The following is a 9,579-nucleotide window of genomic DNA, read 5'->3' as shown; positions in this document are numbered from 1 at the left end:
GTGACTATAGCTGGTTACAGAGTCTGCTCTCAGCCCTGCCCACATACATACTGTTAGCTATGAGGAAGATAACCAACAAAGGGGGACTCAGCGAATGAGTAATATCTCCCGAAGGGCAGTGATCCTGGGGAGGGGACACAACGGTTATGCTAGGTGGGAAGGGAGGTGTCTGATCTGTTTATCTAGACTAGTTATTTTAGAATGCACATTAGTACTCTGTTGTGTAAATGATATTTAATTAAAGGTGAAATAACAGTAGCTAAGAATGATATTTCTTAGTTATTATCATTTTTCGACAGCGGAATGCAGGCTAGGGACCTATGATAGGCATCGAAATACCGATGCCTATCATAATCCTGATGCCGAGGACGCCATCCTGAACTAAGGTAAATCCGGAGCGCCCTTAGCGTTAGCCACCAGAGGGGTAAGGTTAGTATGAGGGAGTCTAGCAGGGTTAGTGTTAGGTTTGGGAGGCAGAGAGATTAGGGTTAGGCATCCCTAGAATGGAGTGTTAGGGTTAGGCACCCCCAGGGAAAGATTAGGGTTAGGCACCCGCCCAGAAGAGCGGAAAGGGGGGTTTAGGGATAGGCACCCCCAGGGGTAGGTTAGGGTTAGGCACTAAGGGGGGTGGTTAGGGTTAGGCACCGGGGGGGAGGGATAGGGTTAGTGGGGGACAAGGGGACATTAGGGTACTTACCGGCCCCTGTCGGGATCTTAATCCCGTCGGACATCCGCTGTCTGGATTTGAACCGGCAGCTAAATAGCCACCGGCATTTCAATCCCATTCCATAGACAGACAGCATCTAGCCAGTGACTAATGGTAAATAGTGACAGGTAGTACCCAACATGCCCAAGTACAGTTTTATCAAATCCTGGCACTAAATATATTTTACACATCTTTCTTCATATAGAATTTGTATTACTCAAACACATTTACATTCACTTATAGAGCGCTATCATTTATGGTACAGATAAACCATAATGGCTCAATAATCAGATATTTGCAGAAGGATGAGGTGGTTTGTAATTGGGAGAAAATGACCGTTGTTGTGACATGTTATGATATACAGAATAATTTATCTACAGTATGTGTATCTGCAATAAGATAGAATAGATACGCATAATAAAGTCAGGAAACGTACTACTCCAAAGCCGCCCCGGCCGATCTGATGTTTGAAGTTGAATCTCTTGATGGTATTAGAGGTGTCCTCGGGGCAGGCTGGTGAGGTGCTGCTTGGTCCTTGTGTAGTAAAATAAGGCACAGGTTATTCATGCATTGATTAACAGGATATAAGGACACAGTAAGATGATGATAATTACTGACCTGGGATATTTGGGACCACATAATAAAATGCATTGTAGGGGCCCCTTTATAGCTGAATACACTGATAGCTAATCGGAAACACCAGGTCTCATTGTACAGTAACCTTCAGCTCATAAATGTACTTTAATGTACACAATGCTCCCAGTTATCTCTTTATACTCTGTTCTTTTTTATTTGTTGTATATTTGTTTTATTCTTAATATCAAAATAAAATAAACTAGGGCCCAGCACATCTTTGCTGAGTTCCACATCGGTGACCTATTTTTGACATTCCTCTTATGGAGAGGGTCAGAGAACAGCCTGTGCCAACCTTTTTTCCCATTCCCAGCTATGCCAGCCTCTCTGCCCTTTCCCTGACTGTGACAGCACCATTCTATGCCTGTGTTAGCTTTTTAGACCAATCTCTGTCTGCATTATCTTTTCTGCTCTCTGTCTATCTTTTCCAGACTCTTTGGGCTCTATTTATTAACATTATTTTTACTAAAATAAAGTGAAAAAGGGTGTTTTCACAGCCTTTTCACATTATTTTAGTATCACCTATAGTTATTACAGGGCAATTGGAGTAGAATTCGTAAAGTTCTACTCCAACCCCTAAGTATCACTTATTTTTAGTAAGCAGATCGCATTTCCCTTAATTGTAATGGGAAATGTGATCCGACTAAAGTTATTAAAAATAAATTGTACAAAAACACCGGGGAAAGCCCTGTGATAATAACGCCACCTGGAGGTGGCGTTATCCAGGGTCTCTCCCGGTTACCGGGCTTCTACTCTGCTCTAAAAGGCAGAGCAGAGCCCGGAGCCGGTCCCAGTGATTAGCTGTGTATTCTAAACAGACCGCAAGCTGATACACTGCAAAATAAAAAAAGTAAAAAAAAAAATTTACTTACCTGACTACATGGACCGGTGGTCTGGGCTCCGGTGATGACTCCCCTCCGGTCAGCTGGTCTCCCATGCTGCACTGCGGCCCAGTCATCAGGTGATCGGGTCCCTGTGCAGTATGGGATATCAGCTAACCGGATGCATGGAAGACATTACCGGAGCACCGATGACTGCAGGTAAGTGCTATTAAGGGAGGGGGGATGCGGGGGGGTCCGCGATCACGGGGCGGGGCTTAACTACAGGGGCGTGGCTTAGCGCCGAGGGGGTAGTAGCAGCGGCGGCCGGTCGGCGCATGCGCGGGCACTTTGTCACTGTATTTTTGGTGAAAATACTGTGACTAGTGTGCGGAGGGGATTCGCAGGGACAAAGCTTTATCGCAAGCTCTGTCCCTGCAAGGGATTTGCAGTAAATCCCTGCGATATTGCCTGAATTCGCAATGCGAATTCAGTCGATAATATCACACTACAATCTGCATTACAAATGCGGATTGTAGTAAATAGAGCCCTTTGTCCTTCCCCTGTCTCTTTCAGGCTCTGTGCTAGGGATGGGAATCATTTGATGGTTCATCAGAAACATCGGTCAGATGGTCTTCGATGTTCGATGCTCAACCCTGCAATGTTTAGAATCAAATGTTTCATCACCATCGCTAGATTTCTCCCCCAATGTGTTTCCCTGCTTTTCCAATGTTTTTTTTTGTGACACTGGGCCTGATTCAGACCCGGTCGCAAGCGCTGAGCTCTCGCAACCGGGTCGATGGTGGCCCAGAGCGCATGCGCACGACGGAGCCGGCTCCGTCGTGCGCATGCGCGAGACCCGGATAGCGACGCCTCCGGGTCTCGTACCAAAGGGGGCGTGCTGTCGATGTTGAGTGACAGCACGCCCCATTTGGTGGGCGGGCCAGGGGAGTGGCTGCCCAAACGGAGGCGTTCACAGTGTTGTCAGTGGGACAACACTGTTAGAGCCAAAATCTCTCTGGGGCTTGCGGCAATGATACCCTACCACAAGGGTCTCGTCACAAGCCCGATGGTTGCGATGGTCTTGACCATCGCGACCATCTTCCTGGCCACTCGCTATAGCTGTGGGTGGTCACCCATAGCTATGCGAGTGGCCAGGAGGCCGTTCTAAAAAAAAAAAGACCGGCGCGTCCGGCTCTGAATCAGGGCCACTGTGTGGTGCTGTCACTGCTTTGGGCTGTCAGCTGGCTCGCTCCTTGTTTATAGTCAATTACAATTTAGGGGCATATTCAATTAGCCGCGAAAAGTCGGCTAAGTTTCGCCTCCCGGACTTTCCGCCTACACCGCATGTTTTTGGAGAAAAGTCTATTCAAGTGCGTGACCGCTTTTTGCCCAATTCAATTGTAAAGGATGTGAAAACGGAACCTTTCGAAACTCAAACAGGCAAAAAGTGCTCTCAGTTTTGGGAAATCAGCCTGACACCCCCCAAAAGATGCACTGACATTGGGGATCACTATAGATCGCAGTGCGTGTGCGCGAATCAGTGCGAGAGATCGGGAAGCGTTCAGTCACTGTGCATAGACTGCCCAGCAGAGTGAGTGACAGGAGAAGATGTTTGTGGGTGGTGACAGGGGCTGGCTGCTAGAAACGGGGGAGTGGAGGTGCGAACGCAGGCGTGCCTGAGCGTCTCAATGCCGTTTCAGAGGCGTGCATAATTTAGAGGCAGTGTCATAGTACACGTCACCTGGCTGGATTTTACACTAAAGTGCTCGCAGTGTTTGCGGTAGGGTATGGTCAGCCTCAAGCGCTGCGATCACATCCGATGGTACCCAATGTACCGATAGTTGCATACACTTCCTGGAGATGACGTGTGCAAGTTGGCGTCTTAAGGCAGGCTAGTGGACGTCTCCATACGCAAAGCGATCGCACGCCAAGACAAAGTGGACGTGCTAATGCCTTGGCGTGCGATCGCCTGCCTTCCCGAATTTGTATACGCATCGAGCAAGCGAACGCATACAGCGAGTGGGTCTGAATCAGGTCCTCTGGTCAGCCAATTAGCAGAAGCACCAATTAACAGTCCCACCCCTGGCTCACTGCCACTGGTGCTGCTCTAGGTGAACACTGGTTGGATTCTGGGGTGTCTGGCTGCTGCAGCTATTGAGGAAAGAGAGTACTTTATGTACAGGAACGTAGCTTAAACCCCTAGGGATTTGAGTGCACAGATAGGAATCAGTATAGTGGTATTGATAGGGTTAAATTTGGTAAGTTTTTGTCAGCCTATTAGGATAGTGTAGGTCATACTGGTGGGAGGAGTTTAGTGATTTAGTTCAGTGTTAGGCAGGGCTCTGCCTCTTCTTTTTCTTGGACTTTCAGGCAAGTACAGGATATTTGGGCTGTGATAAAGCCTTTCTTTATACTTTATCTTCCTACTTTCTTACTTTCTCTATTCTGCCTTTTCTGCTCTGCCTTTCCCTCTCTCTATCCTAAGTGTGCTGCCCGCAGTAGTATAGTAATAAAATTCAACCCCCCCCCCACCTCCTCACCTTAGTGCTTGCTGAGATGTCCAGTCCTCGGCGCTCTGCTCCTATACCAGCGCGTTATGTAGAGTCCCTAGGGACTCTCACGCGCAGGTGGGCCTCCTCTTGTCTGGCCGGGGAGAGGGAGCTGAGGGTGTCTTTTGGCCTCCCCCCCGCCGCAGATGCTCCCCCTCCATCACCAGTCACCGCAGCTCCAGCTCCGGAGTCTGTGGATGGCTCCGGGGTTCAGGGCCAGCGGGGGCGTGGGCGCACGCTGGCGTCCTCTCCCAGCGATAGCGGCAGCTCTATTCAAGCTGTCCGCAGGCGGGGTAGGCGCCGGCGGGCTCCCGCTTCCTCCCCCGATAGCAGCGGGAGCACCGCTGCTGTACCACGTGGTCGGGGCGGCCGCCGGTGGGCTCCAGCCTCCCCACCCAGTAGCGCGGCGCTAGCGCCAATAATAAGGGGTCCCGGCAGCCCGCGGGTGTGCGCCCGCGGGCATATGAACGGCCCCATCAAGGCAGCAGTTTGGCGGCCGGGTCCTCTAGGGACGCCGGCGCCATTTTAGAGGCAGAGGGCGGCGGCCATTTTGGCTTACAGAGGTCAGGGTCAGAATTAGGAGGATCTCCTGATCCTTCAGGATCCAGTTAGGGTGAGGAAGGTGCTGTGTTCCCGCAACGACCATATGCCAGGCGGGGTGATAGGCAGGTTAATACGCGCGTGCATGGTTTAAGGGATTGGGGGTCCTCCTGTCCCTATGCTGCCAGCCGCACAAGTGCCCCTCAGGCCATTAGTACCCCTGCTCCTACGCCCTCCCCAGAGTTAGGTGCACTGACAGGAGTGTTGGTGGCTCTGGTAGGCGCACTTACGCCTCTATTACATAATGTGAACGGGTCCGGCGGAGGGGATCAGACTCCTGCGTTACAGCAATTGACGCCACTTGTTGCGCAGTTGTCCGCGATGTGTAGCCTACCTGCACCTGTGACAACCACCGTTTCTCCTTCTCCTCTGTCTCCTCCGTCTCTCTCTTCCTTGCCGGTTGGTACCAGGCCCTCAAGGTCTGGTCCCGCCACACGGGGTGGGAATGAAGGGAATGTGAACACGTTGTCGCTGGCCTCCTCCTCTGTTGTTGCAGGTCTCTCCGGAAGAGGTGTGGAGGAATCCGCGTCTTATAATTCCCGGAAGTCATTTCGGGTGGCGGATCCGGTCGTTCCTGGGCAGTCCGGCGTTTCTGCATCAGGTTCATTGGCCGAGGGTCACAGATACAATGACACCCCACAGGATGAAGGGGCGTCCACTTCGGGTGAGTCGGATAGTGAGTGGAGTGAGGGGCTAGTTAGCTCAGAATCTAGTGATACATCCACTTCTAGCGGAAGTCGTAGGCATCACCGTCGTAAAGCCAAGCGGCCGCGTCGCTCACGTGCATCTAGATGGTCGCGTCGCCGCCGTCGGCGTCGTCGGTCCTCCAGTGAAAGCGGGGAATCGGATATTAGCCCAGGGGACGTCGTCCGCTGTGCTAATACGGCAATTCTCAGTGGGCTAAGGCCGCGTATGCGTGAGAAAATTAATAAGGGCAAGTACGTTGACGTGTTTGCTCTTACGTCCAAATCTCGCAAAGCTTTAGCCGCTGCAAAAAAGAAAGGGGGCATCGGGGAGGATGTCCATCGTTCTTATATAAATTGGCTCAGTGGCTTTTATGTTTTTGCGGGCTGTTACCTTAAAACCCGTCCGGAAGAGGCCATGAACGTGATACGATACCTTCACCTGATTCAGGGGCTTTTCCGTACGTCACGCGGCCCTGTATGGCGACAGTACGACGAGGAGTTTCGCCGCAAACAGTCAGGCGTAAAAATTATGGATTTGGGGTGGAGGGACGTGGAAGTCTGGTTGGAGGTAACACAGCCCGCTCCTCTGACCACTGAGGTATCTTCCGGACGGAAGTCCGGCGGCCAGGGAAACGCCCAGAGTCGTTTCTCTAAGGTTCTGGCTGCCAAAGGCCGTTGTTTTGCTTTTTAACAACGGCAATAGTGCAGCGGGAGCCCGGTGTCATTTTCGACACCACTGTTTGCGTTGCGGTGCCCCCCATCCAGCCAAGGAATGCCCCAGATTGCCTGCCCCTGCTTCTTCCGCTGGCTCCAGACCTACTGGGTCCGGTGCCGCTCCATAGAGCTCCATCGCCAGTCCGCGTGGAGGCAATCCGTAAGTGGTTGTTTAGGTACCCATTGCGCGAGACGGCGTTGTTTTTGCTTGATGGCTTCACCGAGGGGTTTCAGCTCCCGGTGGTGGGTAATGTGCTGTTAGGGGAACCCAAAAACTTACGTTCAGCTTACCTATTGCCGGGTATTCTGAAAGACAAAGTGGCCAAGGAGGTGCAGCTGGGGCGCATGGCTGGGCCTTTTGCTGCCCGTCCTTTGCTCAATTTAGTTCTCTCTCCATTGGGAGTGGTGCCCAAGAAGGCCCCCGGGAAGTTCAGGTTGATACAACATCTATCCTTTCCAGCTGGGGGGTCGGTGAACGATGCCCTACCCGAATTGTTAGCTCGGGTTTGTTATCAGTCATTCGAAGATGCCCTTAGTTTAGTGAAATTGGAGGGTACGGGGGCCTTGTTGGGTAAGGTCGATGTGGAGTCTGCCTTTCGCCTATTGCCTTTGCACCCCGACTCGTTTCGGTTCATGGGCTTTAGGTTAGAGGACGGCTTTTACTTCGACAAGTGTCTCCCCATGGGATGCTCTGTGTCGTGTTCTTATTTTGAAGCTTTTAGTTCTTTCCTGCATTGGTGCGTTTGCGTGGGCACTGGGGAGTCCGGGGTGGCCCACTACCTCGATGACTTCCTATGTGTTGGGCCGGCTGGTTCCCCTCATTGTGCGGAGCTTATGTTTTCTCTGCAGGCTTTGTTTAGTGAGTTCGGGGTCCCAATTGCTTCCAATAAAACGGAGGGGCCTTGCACTCGTCTATCGTACCTTGGTATCGAGATCGATACGGCTGCCGGTTGTTGCCGTTTGCCTGCAGAGAAGATAGCGAAGCTTCGCGACGCCATTACGCTTGCATTGTCACTAGGTAGGATTACCTTGAGGCAAGGGCAATCGTTACTAGGGCTCTTCAATTTTGCATGCAGGGTAATCCCCATGGGGCGGGTTTTCTGTCGTAAATTAGAGAGAGCGACCACAGGAACACGCCGACCCCATCATTTCATACGATTGTCTTCCGAAATTAGGAGAGATCTTCGAGTTTGGGATGTTTTTTTTTTTTGGAAACATACAATGGCATTAGTTTTTGGTTGCATCCCCCAGCTGCCAGTGCACAGCTGCAGCTTTTCACGGATGCAGCCGGTGCTACTGGTTTTGGAGCCTACCTGGAGGACTCTTGGTCCGCTTCCCAGTGGCCTTCATCTTGGGTTGCCGGGGGGCTGACCAAGAATCTTCTTTTACTCGAGCTGTTTCCCATAGTTGTTGCCCTGGAGTTGTGGGGTGATCGGCTCCGTAACCGGCATGTCATATTTTAGTGCGACAACTTGGGGGTAGTTTATGGTATTAACCGGCAGAAGTCTACATCCTTGACGGTTCTCAGGCTCCTTGCACAGCTTGTTTTGCGCTGTCTGGCATGTAATGTTCATTTCGAAGCAAGGCATGTTCCCGGCGTAAACAATTCCATTGCAGATGCGCTATCCCGCTTTCAATGGGTTAGATTTAGGGAACTTGCACCTTCTGCGGCAGCGATTGGTGATATCTGCCCCCCTCATTGTTGGCAGGTTATTTGTCCGGAATGGAGGGGTTAGTGCGGCACTCGCTCGCCCCCAGCACGTTGAGGTCCTACCAGTCTGCCTGGAACCAGTGGGAGTCCTTTTTCTCCCGCAAGCGTGACGGAGGTAAGCGGATTTACCAAGTCTTTTTATCTTTTATATGGGGTCTATATTCTGCTGGTAAGTCCAGGGCGGTGGTGGCGAGAATCATTTGCGGCGTTTCGTTTTTCTTGCGCTTGCATGGGCGTCGGGATTTTACCAAGGGATTCTTAGTACAAAGGGCTGTTAAAGGTTGGGCTAGAATGGCCCCGGTTCAGGATGACCCCAGAAGACCAGTTACTTTTTCGTTACTTTTTTTTAGTTTGTGATTGTATTGTCTGATGTTTGCACGTCCCCTTATGAAACGATACTTTTCCGGCTCGCTTTTGCGATGGCCTTTCACGGGGCTTTTCACATCAGCTAGTTGGTAGCTGCTTCTCATCGGGCCCCTCCTGCTTTACTTTATTCACACATTATCGTCGCCCGGTCTCTGATGTGTAAGCTGCAGCGATCCAAAACAGATCAGTTGGGTAGAGGTCGCTGGGTGTATTTGGCGGCATGTTCGGATGCATGTGTTTGCCCAGTTGCGCTGGCCAGACAGTATTTGCGCCTTCGGCCCAACTTGCCAGGTGCGTGGTTGATCCATGGTGATGGTTCCCCCTTGACCATGTATCAATTCCGATCTGTCCTTCAGCGGTGTACCCAGTACCTCGGCTTGCCTCAAGGGGTATACGGTTCCCATTCCTTTCGGATCGGGGCGGCTACAGCCGCAGCCCGTGCTGGATGGTCGGTTTCAGAAATTAAAGTGCTAGGGCGATGGAAATCGAACGCTTATAAACGCTATGTTCGGCACTGATATGTTTGCTTCTGCATTGTATATTGTCTTACTATTGTATTATTATAACGTGGAATTTTTCTGTTACCGCTCGTCACCGTTATCGGTGGGGGCCCTGAGGGATTTTGCCCTGTTTTTGCCCTGAACCACGAAAACTGATTGGCTATTGTTATCCGGGCAGGTTTTTTCAGGTTTTCACCTTGGGCCAAGTTAGGTTTTTTTCCCCCTTTGCTCCCCCTCCTCCTCCCCCCTGTCTTTTATCTTCTCTACCTTTCTTTCTCTCTTTTGATGCCGAC

The 9,579-nt window shown here is 51.2% G+C and overlaps 1 pseudogene; it reads left to right on the top strand.

The window, feature by feature from the left end:
• Positions 1-8,432: 8,432 nt before the first annotated feature.
• LOC148477284 (uncharacterized) lies at positions 8,433-9,304 on the top strand (annotated as a pseudogene).
• The last annotated feature ends 275 nt before the right edge of the window (positions 9,305-9,579 follow it).

The sequence above is a fragment of the Taudactylus pleione genome, unplaced genomic scaffold, assembly GCF_031769625.1.
Source record: "Taudactylus pleione unplaced genomic scaffold, aTauple2 ptg000727l, whole genome shotgun sequence".
NCBI classification, from domain to species: domain Eukaryota; kingdom Metazoa; phylum Chordata; class Amphibia; order Anura; family Myobatrachidae; genus Taudactylus; species Taudactylus pleione.
This window is presented reverse-complemented; position numbering and strand designations above follow the sequence as displayed.